We start from the raw sequence: 18,891 nt of genomic DNA on the forward strand, positions 1-18,891 counted from the left end.
ACTCTCTGCCCCTGCCCAGCTTGTGCTCTGTCTCTCTCTCTCTCTCTCTCTCAAAAATAAATAAACAAAAACAAAAATTGGAAAAAAAAGGAAACAAAACTCTCACAAAAATTGCCTTCTCATTCTTAAAGTTTTTAGTTCTGCTTACACATATGTAAATTTCAACTGATTTGGGTTTAGATTTAAAAAAAAAACTCAGCTTTTGCAAAAGTATTTATGGAGTGTCACAGTGGCTGAAACTTGCAAAGGTTGTTTATAAGTGTCAGGTGCTAATGGCATAGAGTGATGTAAAAACACATACATGGATACATAAACATATACATGCATAAATAAGAAAAGTGAATGTGAGATCATAAAACATACTAATATCATACATAAGTGACAGGAGAGCATAGGATGAACTTTTTAAAAAAATGTTTACTTACTTATTCTGAGAAAGAGAGAGAGAGCATGCAGTGGAGGGGCAGAGAGAAAGAGAGAGAGAGAGAGAGAGAGAGAGAGAGTCTCAAGCAGGCCCTGTGCCATTAGTGCAGAGCCTGATGCAGGGCTCAATCTCACAACTGTGAGATCATGACCTGAGTGGAAATCAAGAGTCAGACGTTTAACTGACTGAGCCACCCAGGTGCCCCTGGGATTGACTCTTGATAGAAAAATCAGAGAAACACTCTCTAAAGAGCTGACATTGTGACCTGAAGTTTCGGTGGTGAGAAGCCAACCATGAAAAGATGCAGAGGAAAAGCAAATTCTAACACAAAGTTTCTGGGAAGCAAGCAAGCTGACCATAAGGTGAAAGGGGATGAGTGGAGGGATCACAAAATCAGAGATATGGGCCAAATTCCCATTTTAAATAAGCTCATAGACTTCTCTGATGAGTTTTCTGTGCTGAGCAACAGCACTGGCACATAGTAGGGATTCAAGAAGTACTCATTAATAAATAAACGGATGAAAAATAAATTTCATAAATGAAAATACCATAGTTCTGATGTTTATGATGGACTTACATTGCCACTACCCGGTCAAAACAAGAATCACAATGAAAGTCTGGCATTGCAATACCATAATGAATTCTGAGTTCCAATGTGCTACGTGAGAATTAGGTTACCGAAAATTTGTCATTTGTTTGAAAATCAAATTTTAATAAAATGCATTTAATAAAATAAACTACATGTAAAAAGAGAATCATGGAATCAACAAATTTGAAACCTAACAGAGACATCAGAAATTATCTAAATTGTCTTTCCACCTGAAATTTGGTTCAAGGACCAGCAGCATCATCATCTCCCTGGAGCTTGGTAGAAATGCAGAATCCCAACTCTCCAACATACGTCATAAATGAGAATTTAAATTTGAACAAGATATTCAGGTGATCCTTAGGCACACTAGGGGCTGAGGAGTACTGCTTTGGGACAGTGATTTGCAAACACTACCTTTTGTGGTTCTTATAAAGAATCACTGGGAATAGGATTTCTTATTTTTGACTTACTGGGCCTCAACCCATGAAGAGTAAAATTTATGTGTATTAAGCAAACAGCAATTGTCTAGTTAACTCTGATGCATCCTAATGCCTTCATTTGTAGGATTACTGGATTTAGCAAATAATGCAACAAACTTACATTAACAATATTCATTGTTCATCTGAAATTCAAATTTAACAGGGCATCCTATATTTCATTTGACAATATTATTCATTTGATGTGCTAACATGGGCTCATAGTACAAGAGTTCTTTGTTAATATAAATGTATAAAAAGTAAGGCATGGTACCCATGTCTATTAAATGATATTTTTATTCATATTCTTAATGTGTTGATTTTCTTATGCAGCTTAATCTTGTAAATCAGTTACTATAGATAAGACATAAAAGAGAAAAGTGTGTGTCTCTGAATGCAAGAAAAACAAATAAAATTTATTACAATACAGTTATCTTCTTCTGAATATTCCAATATGTCCACTTAAAGAGAAAAGCCAAGATGGGGCACCTGGATGGCTCAGTTGGTTAAGCATCCAACTTCGGGTCAGGTCATGATCTCACAGTTTGTGAGTTCGAGCCCACATCAGACTCTGTGTTGACAGCTCAGAGCCTGGAACCTGCTTCGGGTTCTGTGTCTCCCTCTCTCTCTGCCCCTCCCCCCTCATGCTCTGTCTCTGTCTCAGAAATAAAACTAAAAAAAACAAACAACAATAACAAAAAAACAAGAACATTAAAAAAAAAAACTGGTTAAAAGAGAAAAGCCAAGAATTGGTGGCTTTTTGTTTTTAATCCTTCTTTAATAATACCTTGTGACTGGGTTTTGTTGTTGTTGTTAACTATGGATAACTTTGAATGTATGAAAACATTTAAAAAGCTGTATAATAGCTATCTAAATGGGGAGCATCTCTCACCAAACTCAAGTCTCAAGCCTAAAGCCCTCATATGATATTTGTACCAGTTTTTTTTTTAATAAAGGGTTTTCCTCTATTACATAACATATCAGCATTATATTACATTTGGGAAATTCAGAAATATAGAGAAAGAAAAAAATTACTCATAACCATATCGCCAGAAGACAGTCACAATATGATTGAGCATATAATTTGCTAATTTTTTTCCCTATCAACATTTTTTTTGTTGTTGTTTTTCACAGTTGTAATAATATTGTACCATAATGGTATATTGTACTTTTGGACATCATGTTATATCATAAGCACTTCCCTCATTATTACAAATACTGTTTCATTTGTCATAGATATCATATCCAGTCAAGCAGATACACTTGTTTTATTTTTCCTTAATTCTTTTGAGTTTGGCAAATATTGTTTGCATTTCAGCCCTTCATTAACCACACTGCAGAGAATTCACAGCAGAAGAGAAGAAGCTGTGTGTGGCCCCTCTCTCCATCTTGGCCCTTATATACTTTTTTTTCTCTCAGGAGAACCATGCAACGTGCCCCCTTAGGAAGGGGCAGGGCTTCGCTTGCTGAGCAGTAGTTACCCTCACTTCCTATAACTGAAAAATGACAGAAATTGTAGCTGGTTCTTACATTCAAGAACTCTGAAAGCTCAGAGAAATTGAACCACAGCTGTCACTCCAGTGTGAGTAAGACTAAATCTAATTTGTTGGGTGGAAAGAGTTAAATGAACTTTAACTGAAAAGCTCTCTTTCTCTTCCTCTCAGGGTAGAAAATAGCCAAGGGCAACAGCGGATGACTAATGTGTAGAATATTGCAATTAGTATAGCAAGGTACTTACAGGGATCAAATTAAAAAATTCATTAACGTACGCACTTAATTAAGAAACACTTTTCGGTTTACATGATAAATTATGACACCTATTAAATCTTCCAGTACAAGCTATAATGGCTTCTTTGCTCCCGGGTAGAGAACTATCGCCTTTGAGGTCCTTTGAAACTCCCCAAGGACTGGCAAGATTAGTTACAAGTGTATTAAAAACAATGCTTTCCCCCTGCAAGGTGCAAGAGCGTCTTTATTGGAAACTAATTTAAACTTAAAAAAGCACCAGAGAGCAGGAGGCTATCATGCTACAAGCCAATGATAACAAACATGAAATGACCTTGAAAAGGAAATACAAGTCTTTGCTCCCAATATTCCCAAAAGAGAGGTGGCAGGGATAACGTCTGGTTTTTGTTTGCTTTTGTGTCTTTTGTTTGGTCTCTGTCTTCCCCTTCTCCCTTAAAAGTAAATGTTACCAATGGAGAGAACATACTGGAAATAAACTACATATAAGTAGGTTCATGGTAAATATGCTTTTTTCTTTTCATTCAATAGGAGTGTTTAGGAGGGAGACAAGGAAAGAAGAGAGTGAAGGAGGTTGGGAGGGACAAAAGAGTAAAAATAGAAATGAGGAATAAACGCCTATATAATATATGTATATATATTATATATATATTTATGCCTATATAAATGCCTATAATAAATAAAGAAATCAGGCCTATCCCTCAGAAGTTGGTAGTATTTGAGGTCTTTCTGCATTGTGAAAAAGTGTGGCCCTATAATGACAATAAAACTTTACATTTCTATTATTTTCTTCAGAGTCTCTTCAATATCCCCTTTAATATTCTTTATAACCTTGGAATTAGTAAAGTAAGGAAAACTGGAGAATCAAACTGACTTCCCAGTGTCAAACATATTCATGGTGTCTGGAATAATTCTCTTTTTTTCCAGACTACAAAGTTTTTACAATTAAACTTGATGCTTTAATGACCTCTATACCCCTTCATAGTTTGGAAACATTTGCATTTCTGTTCTATTCTGTCTCGTTGCTCCTTGCCTGTATCATTCTAGCTAGCCAATCACAGAAGTAGCTCCTACTGCTGGTAGTGCTGAGTAGAAAATTCCAACTGTGTACTCACCTTTCTGGTTCTGTGAGGTGTCTGATTCATTGTCTTATGTCAAGAGGAGGATTCTAGGGATGAAGTGTGGAACAGGAGTCCTAAGAATCTGGGGGCAGAGGTGGCAGATTCGACAGAGTAATGTTTCCCCTAGATAATTTCCCCCTGAGCCTGACCCCATGTGAAGTTATGTTATGGGGTAACATCTTTAATTCCATAAAGCAATCCTAACTTCTAACTTAAAAGATGCAGACCATACAATTTTTACTACCTTTCAGCACAGCACTGTTTGTCATTCTTCCTTTAATTTTTTGTGTCTCTGCTTATTATACAAGCCATATGAAAACCATGCTGAAGAACATTTTGAAAATTAATTTTAAAATAAAGTCTATACTTGTCTTGTGTTGTTAATCTTAGCCATTCTGACAGTTGTGAGGTGGTATCTCATTGTGGTTTTTATTTGTATTTTCCTGATGATGAGTGATGTTGGGCATCCTTTCATGTGTCTGTTAGGCATCTGGATGTCGTCTTTGGAAATATGTCTATTCATGTCTTCTGATTACTTCACTGGACTATTTGTTTTTTGGGTGTTGAGTTTGATAAGTTCTTTATAGATTTTGGATACTAACTTTTTATCAGATATGTCATTTTCACATTTCTTCTCCCATTTCAGTGCAGCCACTCTGGAAAACAGTATGGAATTTCCTCAAAAAGTTAAAAATAGAACTACCCTACAATACAGCAATTGCACCACTAGGTATTTACCCAATGGATACAAAATACTGATTCAAAGGGGCACCTTCACCTAATGTTTATGGCAGCATTATTAACAACAGTCAAACTGTGGGAAGAGCCCAAATATCTATCAACTGAGGTATGGATAAAGAAAATGTGGTATACATACAGTGGTATATTACTCAGCCATCAAAAAGAATGAAATCTTGCCATTTGCAAAAATGTGGGTGGATCTAGAATATACTATGTTAAGAGAAATAGTTAATCAGAGAAAGACAAATACCATATGACTTTAGTCATATCTGGAATTTAAGAAACAAAACAGATGAACCTATAGGAAGGGGTGGGGAGAAAGAGGGCAACAAACCATAAGAAACTCTTAAAGATAGAACAAACTGAGGGTTGATGGAGGGAGGTGGGTGGGGGATGGGTGAGATGAGGGATGGGTATTAAGAAAGGCACTTGTGTTGAGCACTGAGTGTTGCATGTAAGTGGTGAATACTAAATTCTAATCCTGAAAACAATATTACACTATATGTTAACTAACTATAATTTAAATAAATTTGAAGAAAAAAATTAAAATAAATAAAGTGTAATTAGGGGCACCTGAGTGTCTCAGTCAGTTGAGGGTCCGACTTTGGCTCAGGTCATGATCTCACGGTTCCTGGGTTCGAGCCCCACATCAGGCTCTGTGCTGACAGCTCAGAGCCTGGAGCCTGCTTCAGATTCTGTGACTCCCTCTCTCTCTGATGCTCCCCCAGTCACGCTCTGTCTCTCTCTCAAAAATAAACGTTAAAAAAAATGTTAAAATAAAGTGTAATTATTTTCTATTTCTTAAAATCTACTTCAGCTTGCAATAACCGCAATCTGCAATTATTGACTGCTATAGCAAGAATTTTAATGAATGAGTAAAGTGGAAAACAAGAAGAGCATGGGAGAAAGTCTAGTTTGAGATGGTACCCCACTATTCTGATACTTCTTTCTTGGTTGAGAACCAGTGTGCCACAGATGAATGGCTTTCAAACTTTTGTAAATTGCAACCCAGAGTAAAAATAAACAAATAAAGAAAACTTTACATTGACCCACATACCTAAATACATATTGCTGTGTTCTGAGTAAGAGACAAGTATATGCCTGCTAACCAACTAAGGGACCAGGAACAGCCTCCCTGGGATGACTCTTGGTCTCTAACTCTGGCAGGGGCAACAATCTCAAGACTGTGAGATATGTGAGCTATCCTTAAGATTGCCCTATCCAGAAGTCAAGGTCAGTGTTTGAAGCACTGACTCTGGTGCAGTCTATTTTCCTAGCTACTCAGAGCTGCTTGTCCTCTAATGACATGTGAGTCTTGCCTGGAATCCAGATGATCTCCTTCTTCCCTGAGTGTAGTCCAATCCTTTCAGAAGGTGGTCATTTCCTGTCTCCTCAAAATATTCAAAAAGAGAGCAGACCGTATTATAATCTCTACTTTTCTGACCCTGAATACATAATTAATATTATTACCTCCTTCTTCAAAAGCACATTCAAGGTTTCCTTACTCAAGGCCAACACTTTCAGTGGTCACAGTTGCTTGTCCGGTGGGATAAACCCTAATCTTCATTGTCTGAGCTGTGAACTCTCAATTGTATTATCCTTGTCTGGCTATGGTTGTGACAGTGACTCATTTACTCATCACTGAGAAATGAAGCAGGAAAAGGTTTTCAAAGGACTTAGGTTGTAGTCCTACTCCTCCTTCTCTCTACTGTGTAGCAACAACCTTGGCTTCTTATGATAACCAGGGTTGATTACCCCACCAGTCCAATAATGCCAATAATGTCTGATAAAAATAAAACCAGTCTCTTTGTCTGCTGGTCTAGTACCATCATGTTAACCTTAAAATGGCCAAAATAATTTGAAGCTTCTATTTCAACGGATCCATTCCTGTGACTCCTAGCAGAAGGAATATTCCCAGGAAGTAAATCCCTAAGCAATCAGTGCCTAAGCTTTGGGGGCAAGAAAAACAAAGTCTGCAAGTGGGACACTGAGAGTAATAATGAAATGGGGCAAATTCTTTTTCCATTTATTTGTTCCTGGACCAAATATTTTAGACTTTAGTATATGTTGGTTATTAGAAAAATGCATATGCCAAATCCTGGAGGACAGCACCCTAACTGGTAGCATGTTGTCCCTGAAGCAGTACTTCAGCTGAACCTTCAATAGGTGACTCCACCATTATATCAGATTGGCATCTTCTAGATGATGAGCAATGGATACCATGTTTTAGATGATGGGCAGTGGATACCATGATCTCATATCCTGTAGTGTAAAATAAGTCCTTTGCACCAAGGGATAAAGTGTGCTAATGATTGTTTGGGTATTCTATATGCCTTTCAGTTATGGGTGAGATACTGTGGACAGGAAAGGCAAACTCATATGTAAGTCATTACTGGTTCTAATAAAGAAAAATTATTATCCTTTACTGGGTGGAAAAGGTCTTAAATAATTGACCTGACAGGTGATTGGCTTGTGCCCTCAAAGAATAGTCCCATATAAGACTTAGCAATGGTCTCAGTGAGAGAAGTTTGGGTTTTTTAGTAGTAAGGGAATTTATTTCTACCCAATTCTCTTTCCATATGAAATGAGTGATAAAATACACTGATCGCAGTTCTGACAAATGGAAGAATGGAAGACTTTCTTTCTACCTTGGACTTTTGGCCACCTCTGTGTTCCATCTTCAGCTGATGCAAATCTATGCTGCCTAATTGTGAACCAGGCTTTCCTCTATCTCAGAGACACTTAATGATAACAAAGATGTCAGGTGAGGAAGTATTGACACAAGAGAGGCAGGAGAATAAGCAATCTGGTTATATAATCTACTTATGCTACCTGGACTTTCCTAGGTTCAATCTTGAATGTATTAGTCCCATTATACAATGGATTTCTGCTATGACTTGGTGAATCTGTTATACTTATTTCATGATGGGTATACTCATAGTCTATTTTCATAGTCTTTGGCATTCCATTTTCAAGTACACACTTTCCCTGCAAACCCATTAGAGAGTCACAAACTATTTGTAATGTAGTGTTGTATTTTCTGACATGGGGAGCATGGCCTTCCTCTAGAAGTCTTTACATCTGTACTGCAGTTTTCCTATTGGGGCTCACCAGAGGTTTCAGCTTACTTCTTTATTTCTCATGGATTCCTCTAACATGACTGATATGCTAGATCACATGGTCTGAACAACAAGGCAGTTTGCAAGATAGCATGCACAGACTAACAAAACCTCTCTTGCTTTGGATCTCATTCAAAACTGGGTAGCCTTTCAAATTACCCAATAACTGGGCTGGATCAGTTTTCCCAGGTTTATGTTACCATTAAAAGTCAAAGAAGCCCAGTGAACACTGTGTGTCTTTAGTTCATTAGCTTGTGATGATTAAGTTTAGATCTTAGGGAGCCTAGTTCCATGGCATCATCCCTATCAAATCCAGCCTGAAAAAGATAAGTGACTATAGATGCCCTCAGGCTTTTTCAATGTGCCTTAATTGATATTTCACTAATTTGTAAATTTTTTTTCCAGAAGGCATTCAATGCCATCAAAAGCAGCCAGCCAACACCATGTTCCATAAGGAAGAATTAAACAATCATTATTTCTCCCAAACTGATGGACTTAGTTTAGATTCTCCCAGAAGCAGATCTTGACAATAGGATTGAGTACATGAATCCTATTTAGGGAGTACATGTTATACCAGCAAGGAAGGGAATGTATAACAGGTGCATTAATAAGCCAACTATCATAGTAGGCATTTGGAGTTAAATCCACAGGCAGCCTCTGGGAAACTGTAAAAGCCATGCCTCAAAATTAGTCTACCCAATGATAAGGGCACTGAAGTAGTTACTTACCAGGTCTCAAGAGTCTTTGGTTGAAGACTGTTGGTGGGTGTGTTCATTCCCTGACACTTCCAATCTGCTATACACATGAGCATCAAGGCTTCCTATCTTTCTAGGAAAAACAAAACAAAACAAAACATTCAGGCTCACAGATGTAGGTATTCCCATTTGGAAGAGAACAGAGGACACGGAAAATCTGGGGGTGGGACACTAACAATATTTACGACACCTGTCAAGTACAAGCATGGCAGCCACTGTGTCTCATAAACTCATTGCATCTCAATCGCAAGTTAATGCCGAGGGTTATCACCACCCCATTTACCTACTACCAGTAATAAGTCTGCAAATGTTTCAGACCGGTGGGGAATTCAAACCCAAAATATTTGAATATCTCTTTTCTTTTTTTTTTTTTTTATTTTTTTTTTAAAATTTTTAATTTATTTTTGGGACAGAGAGAGACAGAGCATGAACGGGGGAGGGGCAGAGAGAGAGGGAGACACAGAATCGGAAACAGGCTCCAGGCTCCGAGCCATCAGCCCAGAGCCTGACGCGGGGCTCGAACTCACGGACCGCGAGATCGTGACCTGGCTGAAGTCGGGTGCTTAACCGACTGCGCCACCCAGGCGCCCCTGAATATCTCTTTTCTAGGGCCACTTTGTTCTCCTCTGTTTTTGCCAGGCTTTTCTAGGAAATAGAACCTGGGTCAAAATCTCTATGCTAACAATTCATTGGTCAGTGCAATCCCAGGAAAACAGGTATAAGGGAAAATGGAAATGAAGTAAGAAAAAGAATAAACATAAGTGTATTACCAAGATTATTATAACTTCATGATAAGCTGACTGCTTAGTCTTAGAGGAAATCTTAAGGGATGTTTATCAAGGTCCTGCAGCCACATATTTAGTGGGAGGAAGGGAGGAAAATTTGTCTGTCTGCTTTCATCCTCCATTAGTCAGTTTGTTTTACTGACATTAAATTCCCATGTTTTGTATTTGCACTGAATGAAATCCCATTGAATCCTATAACCCATCAAACCTTAGTGTCAACAGACAAACCCAAGAATAGGAGCCAAGTGTCACGGGTTTGAAACAATGAACAGTGGAAGAGTGCCCACAAACTTCACGAAGATCTCCAGGATTAGCTATATACAACCAAGGAAACTTTCTTTACTCTGGTGTTTTCTTTGCATGTATCTACTTCACTTGCACTTATTTCTATGCTGTTTCGAATGTATAAATCTTCTTTAGCTTGTAACCTCCTAAAAGACAAACACCAACTACACCTATATGTCCCTAACCCACAGTACCTAATAATTAGGTATTTATCAGATGCTTAAAAATTCTGGTATCATTTAGTCCTTACAAAAAATATAAGTTTGGAACTATTACGCGACTTTCTCAAAGATCCCCAAGCTGGTTATCGGCAGATGTGGGTTTTGAACTCAGGTTGTATGACCCCAGAGGAGAGTTCTTAACTTCTATCCAAGGTCACATCTATAGCATAATTACCGAAGGATCATTTCAGGAATTGATAGACTTTATGGAGAAGGAAAAGGTGAGACACAGGGGAAATGGCCTCATTTAGGAGGTTCTATTAGGTTACCAATAGTGAAATTCTAGAAATGAAAAAATTAATATGTTCATTTTTATTTTGAAATTAAATAATTAAAAATTTTCTCACACTATAATCTCCTTCACTTATTTTATAAGACTGGTTTAATGTTACTTTTCAATAGTACTATTATTTTCACAGTAAGACTATACAATAAGGATGTATGGATCACGTTTGCTTGTTACTAAATTTTACTTACTTTATTTTGCGGCAGAATGGAAATTCCAAATAGAATTATATAATTTCAAAATCAGATTTTTTTATGGAGTCTATTTCTTTCAATGATATTTTGTGTTTTAAAATGTGAAAGAAATACTATTGAAAGGATATTGAAGCTGTTTAATAAATCATTGAATGAGAATGTCACCATGAGACTCTTTTTTTGTCAGGTGATGAGGTTATTTGGTAATAGATCATCCTTATTAGTGATTTTCTTTACAGATTGTTTTTTTTTGTGAAATAAGGTCCCCTATGAATGCTCCAAAACAGCCTGTAACGGCTGCTAGTCACCCAAGTATTAGAGCTTATAGCTTCAATATATCTTTCTCAAACTACATCAGGAGACAGTAACAATTTTAAGAACTAGTGCTTAAAATTGTCATCAAATAAATTCTCAGTCCCATTTCACCTAAATGCACATTTCTATTTATGACAGAGGAGGGCAGTTGTCCTTAGTCATGAAGAAATTCTCATTGAAATCTGACTTTCAACTTTCTCTAGAAAAAAGGAAAAGAAAGCATTCTTTATTGGGAAAGCGTTATTCAAGTAAGTTGGTGTGATCCATGGGACAGAATGCTGAAAGGTCTCTTCTCAGCTGTAGCAGGGTGTTTTGTCACCTTGGGTAGGGTGTTTTTCTGAGCCTACCCCACCTTTTCTTCCCTCTGTAAATAGAGTCTGTGTTTTCAGCTCCAGCCTGTCAATTCCTGCATCTATCTGGAGTCTGTGCTATAGTTCTTGGCTCGATTTTGATCTTCCACTTACATTGCTGATTCAAGCTAGCTACTTTCTTCACAGAAGTGAATGAAGACTCTTGGACTGAGCTTTTGTTGTATTTCTTACCAGGGACTTCCCCCTACTGATGGCTTATTCCTATTTCGATGTACTTGATTCTGATTTTCCTCACTGTTCTGCCAGATGATATTTAGAGCCTTTTGGTTCTTGTGTGTGTGTGTGTGTGTGTGTGTGTGTGTATGTGTGTGTGTCTGTGTGTGTGTCTTCCTTTAAAGCTTCTATTTTCTCTAAACCTTACTCTTGCAGGTCTTTGGACTCTGACTTGCCCACCTTGTTTTAACAGGTGGTTTGATTTTGGCTCTCGTTCTCTTGTGCTGTGTGAAAGAATTAATCCTGAGTGTCATTCCTTCTGTATTTGCCTGATAATTCTGCCTTTATATGATGCTGACTGATCCATATGTCACTGTGTATTATACATGTTTTCATGAATTCTTGTCTAAGATTCTACTACATGCTTATTTTGGAGTGCATAATATTTGTGTATTCTACACAATTTTGTGTATTGTACACACTAACATAAATAGGAAAAAGCAGATATCCTTGGAACAAGATGTGGGACAGATACAGACTTCAGTCACCACCTCAGAGTGGAGCCAGGCTTCTATTTCTAGGTCATATATTTGGAAGAGGTTTCCTTCAAGCAGAAGAAAGGGATATAAGGAATCCTATGGGAATCAGAGCTAGCACCTTGATAAAGTATGGCCCTCCAAATCTTTGGAAACTTGATGTAAATTGTAGAAGCTAAGACATGTATTTTTCTGAAACTGCAAACAAGTTTTTCTGTGTTGTGAGAGATGGAGGACTTAAATAAACTTTGTAGCAGATGGTGTGGGTGTGTGCCTGGGTGTGCATGGGTATGTGTATGGGCGTGCATGGGTGTGCGTGCACATGTGCATCTGTGTGTGTGTGCATGTGTAGAAAATCACCTGTGTGGGACATTTAGTTCTGCAAATATAAAGTAAAGGACATTTTCTGATGATAAAATATAATTGTCAGAAAAATATGTTGAACTTTGTTTAATTTGTTTAATTTGTCTTTTGATTCATACAACACTTTACTGATCTTATTTTCTCATTGTACAATGCAGCACAAAGTGCTTTTTGTTTTAAAATGCACTTATAATATTCACCCTTTCACATTTGTTTAGCATCTATTATGTGACAACTCTGAAATTACCAGGGACATAATTTCTCTTCTTTGGAGAAGTTTTTGGTCTAGTGCAGGAGTCCATAACACTTCCTAAAAGTTACTTTTTTGGAATAGCTGCTAGTAATAGAATGCTACTCAGTGTTGTTTCTTATTAAAATACATTGCAGCATGCATAGATAAATCATCCTTATATTGATTTCTGTATAATTATAATAGGTTGAATATGAGAGTTTTTCATAAACATATACAAATATTTGGATATTCTCTTTAGTTTTCATCCTAGAATAATTTAAATTTAAAGGCCAGAGTTGTTGAATTATTTCTGGTTTCCAGTGCCTTTATTAAAATGAAATGCCTTTCAAAATACCAAGGGAGCATTTAGATGTAGAGGCTCTGGTAAAAATGAATCTTAAATGGTAAACGGTGCAAATGAACAATACTGCTCTCCAAGAAGGAGAGAACTTGATGATATAGCAAGAAGAATAGACAAATGAACCACTTCAGTCTTTTTTTTCTCTTCCAGAAACACACAAGATAAAAGAAAAGTGCTATACCATTTTTCTTCTCAAACCTTCCATTGTAATAAAAACGGATTGTAAATCAAAGACTGATCAGCCCCAGAGTATAATGGTTCCCCGTGTTCGTTTATCTTGAATGGGAAATTGACACGCATATCACTTTGAAAAATTATGATTTATGTCACTAGTTCATTTCTTTCCTCCCACTACCATCACCCAAGACTGCCTTCTGTTTGAGGGCAAACCCAGCACCAAACACCTGCATGGCAGCTACGGTCTCTGCTTTCCCTTTCGAGTGGTGCTAGCCTGGTCCATCTGCAAGAGGAATCTGTGTGCCAGTTCTGATTATTCAGGTGGACTAGACTCTTCAGAATTCTGTAAGAATCTAAGAAACATGAAAGAAATAGCCTTTCTTCTCCTATAAGCTTTCCTTGTGTTTTGTTTTTGTTTTTTTCTTTCCTGTCTTCTCTCTGATAAGAGTGGCCTTGAATTTCAATGAGGCTTTACTTGATCCAGGGCCAATCAGTCCTTGTGGGGTAATTAATTGGCATACTGACTGGCAAAAACCCAGCCCAAATTTTTGTAGGTGATTTTTGGCACGGGTAATTGTCTACTTGTGAATAATTTCTAAAATTGTGGTTAGCAGAAGGTAAGTGATATTTTGATTTTGAAGCAGCTTACAAACAAATTACTACATGAAATTATTAATGCCAAGAAATTCAATTTTAATTTTAAAATAGTTTTGACCAACCTAGATTCTAAGACATAGGAAAATTATTTTTAACGATTTAAGGTAAGTTTCCAATGTATTATAACCATGCTTTCAATTTTTACTTCAGATATAAAAGTTTTATAATTCCCTTACTTAGTGAACAATGTGGTGATAACATGGAAACATTTTTGTTGGCTTGTTCATTTATTAAAGAGCTACTTACTGAGTCCCCACAATGTATAAACAGCTATGTTAGTGGTTGGAGCTTACTCTTTGATGTATAGAATATTACCTATGAAATCCCAGATGGCAAAAGATTACAAAATCAATTTAATCAAGAAACAACTATTAAACTCATTGAATTGTACAGTGAAATTTTATGCATTTTACTATATATAAATTTCACTTTACTATATATAAATTATACCTCAATTAACCTGACTTTAAATAAAAGAAGCAATTATTGAGCACTTATAAAATGACCAAAATCATGCTGGATGCTGGAACTACAAATGATAACTTGGATTTAGTCCTAACTTTTTCAAAAGCTCAGGATTAAATTAAAAATATAGTAATTAAAACAAAAAGTGGCCACAGTACACAATACAACAGAGGAAGCATGTTGAAGGAGGATGTAGTGCATCATAAATCTTCAGCCGATTCTTGAAAGATGGGAGAGAGAGACATATAAGGAGAAAAGACCTAAGTACTAAGCTTACATACTACTAAGTAGTATGTAAATCATCCAACTCATCATGGCTGACTTTTGACTGATAACAAACCTCTTCCAGAAGATCTTCCCTGAATCCTCTATCTGGGTTAATGGTCCATCTCACAGCATTCTGGGTGCTGCCATTGAACTTTTAATTTTCTAAAATTCTATTAAATTAGTAGTCCCTCCAGGACCCAGTCCCCTACTTGGCCTATAGAAATTGATCCACACGATTCACTTAATTGAACTAAACTGAATAGAAATGACAGCAGAGATGCATTGTCAAGGAGTTTTTCAAGTAATTGAGTATGGGGAAAATAAGATTTATAGCAGAGAGACTCTTGGTCCTGAAATAACTAACTGTGTTTGGGCAAATAGAAATGGTGTGATGGTTTGGAGGCCATGGGAAAAGGGCTAGAAGAAGAAGGGTGATTAAAAGGAACAAAACCAGAGAGTGAGCAAGGGGGGTCTTTTCTTCAAGACAGGGTTTTTATTTGTTTGCATTGTTTTGTTTTGTTAACTACAGGTAGTAGGAGTCATTGAGAAATTTTAGGCAGTGCTGTAACATGATCAGATATATCTTTTAGATAAGCCATTCTCCTACAGGATGACATTAGGAGGGTAACTATGGAAGCAAGAATTTGGTCGGGAAGCATTAAAAAATGATTCAGGTAAGAGGTAATGTGGGCCATAACTAAGACAGAGGCAATGGGGATTGTGGACAAAGTTTGGATTCAAGAGACAGAATTGCCAAGCACTTGATGATTGGTCAGTTATTGTTCTTAAGAGAGATTGTCAAGGGATAGTAATGCATTTCATTTTGCGCATGTTGAGTTTGAAGTAGAAATATCTAGTAGAGATGTGTAGTAAGCAAGTAGATCCATGAGTTTTATACTGAGATGAAAATGTTAGTTCAAATAACAGGAGACTGGGATCTTCAGTGGAGAAGACATAGAGTGACAGGAGAAGAGAGTAGAAGACAAGCTCTTAATCCATGTCTCAATGAACTATATATCCAGAAGAAAATCCAGTGGGAGTTCAGGATGCTTGGAGATGCGGAAAGAGAAGTATAAAGAATTGACAGAAAGACCAACTCAAAACAACCCAAATCTTTGCTTCCAACTTGCATGTGTCAGGAATATGAACATGGCTTATCTGGATCTTCTTAGGGTCTTACAAAGTTGTACTCAAGGTGACAACCAAGACTGGGTTTCATATGAATACAAACGGAAAAGAATTCTCTTCCAAACACACATGGCAGGACTTAGTTCCTCATGGGTTTTTGGATAGAGGATTTCAGTTCTTTGACTGATAGCCAGAAGCTGCTTTCAGTTTCTTGCCACATGGGCCTCTCCAAAATTTCCACTTGCTTCATCAAATAATGGAAGCCAAAAAAGAAATAGAGAAGTCACAGTCTTTTGAAACCTGATTATGAAAATCACATCCTATCACCTTTGAAATATTGGGTAGAAGGATTTCACCCTCAAGGGAAAAGGATTACACAAGAGCATGAATGGCAGGAGGTGGAGATCACTGGGAGCAGGGCATTTTACAAATCTGTCTATCACAATTTGTGACCTTGTTCCAAGAGTGTTTAGAAGAGTTTCAGCAAAATAGTAGAAACAGAAACCAGTAAAAATGTCAAATAAGCAAGTGGAGTTTTATGTAGACAGCTGTTTTAACAATCTGTAAGAGAAAGGAAGGAAAAAAATCAGAAGATTAGGACAAGGAAAAACTTTCTAAGGATAAGAGAAAATTGAGTGGGTCTGTAAGATGAGGATATAAAACCATTAGAAATGGAATGGGAAGACACAGGAAACAGGGAGGAGACAGCTTGTGAGCATATTAGTTGGGAGTGTGAGGAGAATGTAACTCTGTAACTCACAACTCAGAGACAAGGGTGAGCAATGAACAGGTAGAGGAACCTCTTTTCTTCAGTGACAGAAGAGAAGAAAATAATTGTAGCTAATGTAGGTAAGTTTGTAAGAACAAAACTGACCTAACTTACATCTGGTGAGTTCAAGTTCCCTGCTGAGGTAGGAAAGTAGAGAAATAATCTGTTTGGGTCTAAGGGTCAGAGACAGACATAGTATTGAGGAGGGTAACAGTTTAGAATAACAACTGAGGTTGTGGGAGAAGGCAGGAGTGGCTGAAGTTGGTATCTATAGTATCTGATTACATCTGAATGTATTTCCTGTGTATAAGCTACCTATAATGTGTATTAGTTAGCCTTTCACCTTCCTGATTATGTTAACGACATGATGAAGACACTGTTTGAAGAATAACTTGGCCATGCTATAAATGCTCAAATGAGAGGTGGCAGACCTTGGCCTTGGGAAGTACATTGAAGCTCCCAGGGCTGCAATTCAAGCAGGAGGCAGGAAGTTCCCAAACCCAAGTGGGAGGGTAAAGAAGAGGATGGTAACTTACAAATGTGATGATAACATCACAGTGGGATAGATGATAATGAGAAAGTGTGGGGCTGAGAAAGGAGGAGGTATGTCTTAATAGAATGGAATAATGAGTAGATAGCACATGAGAACCGAGCTTTGTGTCTAAACAAGTAACTTGGTTTTAGAGAAACTGGTGCCTTTCTGATCCTTGTTACCTCAATCAACTATATTAATAACACAAAACATACACAAAAATTGTTTATGCAGTTCAAGAGATAAAGCTCATTCACCAAGAGGCAAGGGGATTTATTGGAAAGTGCAATAAAATCAGTGTCATAAAAATCAGGTTACCTGAATATCCTTAAACATAAGGCTGTGTCAGGGTTTGGAGAACCTTAATTATTTCTTGAGTGATGCTCAAAGAGGGCCAACTAGCCACACATAATACATTCGGATTAAGAATTAACTCTTAGGAGTCTCATAATGAACCCTTTTTGCCCATTATCACTTATGCGTGGCTGAGTGTTCTAGCTTAATCAAGGACACAACAGGAAGGGAACATAAGTAGGGTAGCTTTGGTTTTTGATAGACTAAAAAGAAAGTCTATGATCATTGAAAGTTATGATCATTGAAAGACACTAAGTGAAAATATAGAGAAACTTACAACTGATGGGTATCTGAAAGACCAATTTAAATTTACATTAACCTACATTTAAGTATCAACCATTTACACTTTCACTTTCTATAAGTGGGTTGGACTGCTTGGTGGCAGGTCAGAATTGAAAATAGCAAGCTTGTACTTCCAAACTACTCTAAGGCTGCCAGAGACTGAATGCTTAATTTATGGTTAACGCATGATTAAATGTTAAATGGCAGTCAGAGGGACTTTCTGAGATTATCTGATTAGCTTTTAGCACCCAGAGATCCCTTCTCGGTGGAATCTGTGCTGTATAATTAAGAACCAGAAGTATAAATGTCTAATAGGGATTTTTGATTCATGTGCCAACAATACACTCACAAAAGGCAAATTATAAGAAAGCGTTTAAGAAAGGGCTTGCGATTTTGAATACCTAGTGAATTTTTCTTTAAAAAAACCTTTTATTTATTATTATTATTATTATTATATAAAACTTAATGTTTGACTTTGGGACTCCGTGAAAAGTTCCTGCACTTTGCTGTTTTGAAAAAGTAAAACACTAAAATGTATTTGGTTATTAAAATTACTGGTTTTCAGTAGATGTGTATTTATGCCTTAGCTCAGGTCATCTACTGAGCTATACTATGAACACATGATGTCAAAACCCTCCAAATTTGAATTATCAACACTGGGAGTGCATGATTAAAATTAATTTTGATATAAATTGTTTGGATTTACATACATAATTATTATGAACTTTTCATCATTTTATTTTTTAAACTATGGTTTTAAATTTCAACATTCAGAATTATACTATAACTACTAAATTAACTGTTGTATAACTACCAAACTACTAATGACTGAATTAGAAATAGCTGCTAAGTTATAAAATTTAAATTTATATCACTTTAAGTTAGTATGATTTGAATAGTAAGTTATAAATATTTAGAGCTAAAAAATATTGAGGATTTCTTCGTCCATTGTTTTATTAAGACACAGTTTTTAGGATGTTTGTAAGCTTTTTCTTGAATAGAATTTTATGGATAGGCAATGTTCCACATGCCTGTTTCCTGAACAACTTTTCTGAATAATTAATATGTTGCTATGCATTGCATATCATAAAGATGGTTACTTTTTCAAACATTCATCTATAGAACCCTGCATGGAACTCCTTTGGGAAACAATTATTTAACTCCTGTAGTTTAAAGATGAAGTAATGCAG

This window comes from Panthera uncia, chromosome B1, assembly GCF_023721935.1.
Source record: "Panthera uncia isolate 11264 chromosome B1, Puncia_PCG_1.0, whole genome shotgun sequence".
Taxonomy (NCBI): Eukaryota; Metazoa; Chordata; class Mammalia; order Carnivora; family Felidae; genus Panthera; species Panthera uncia.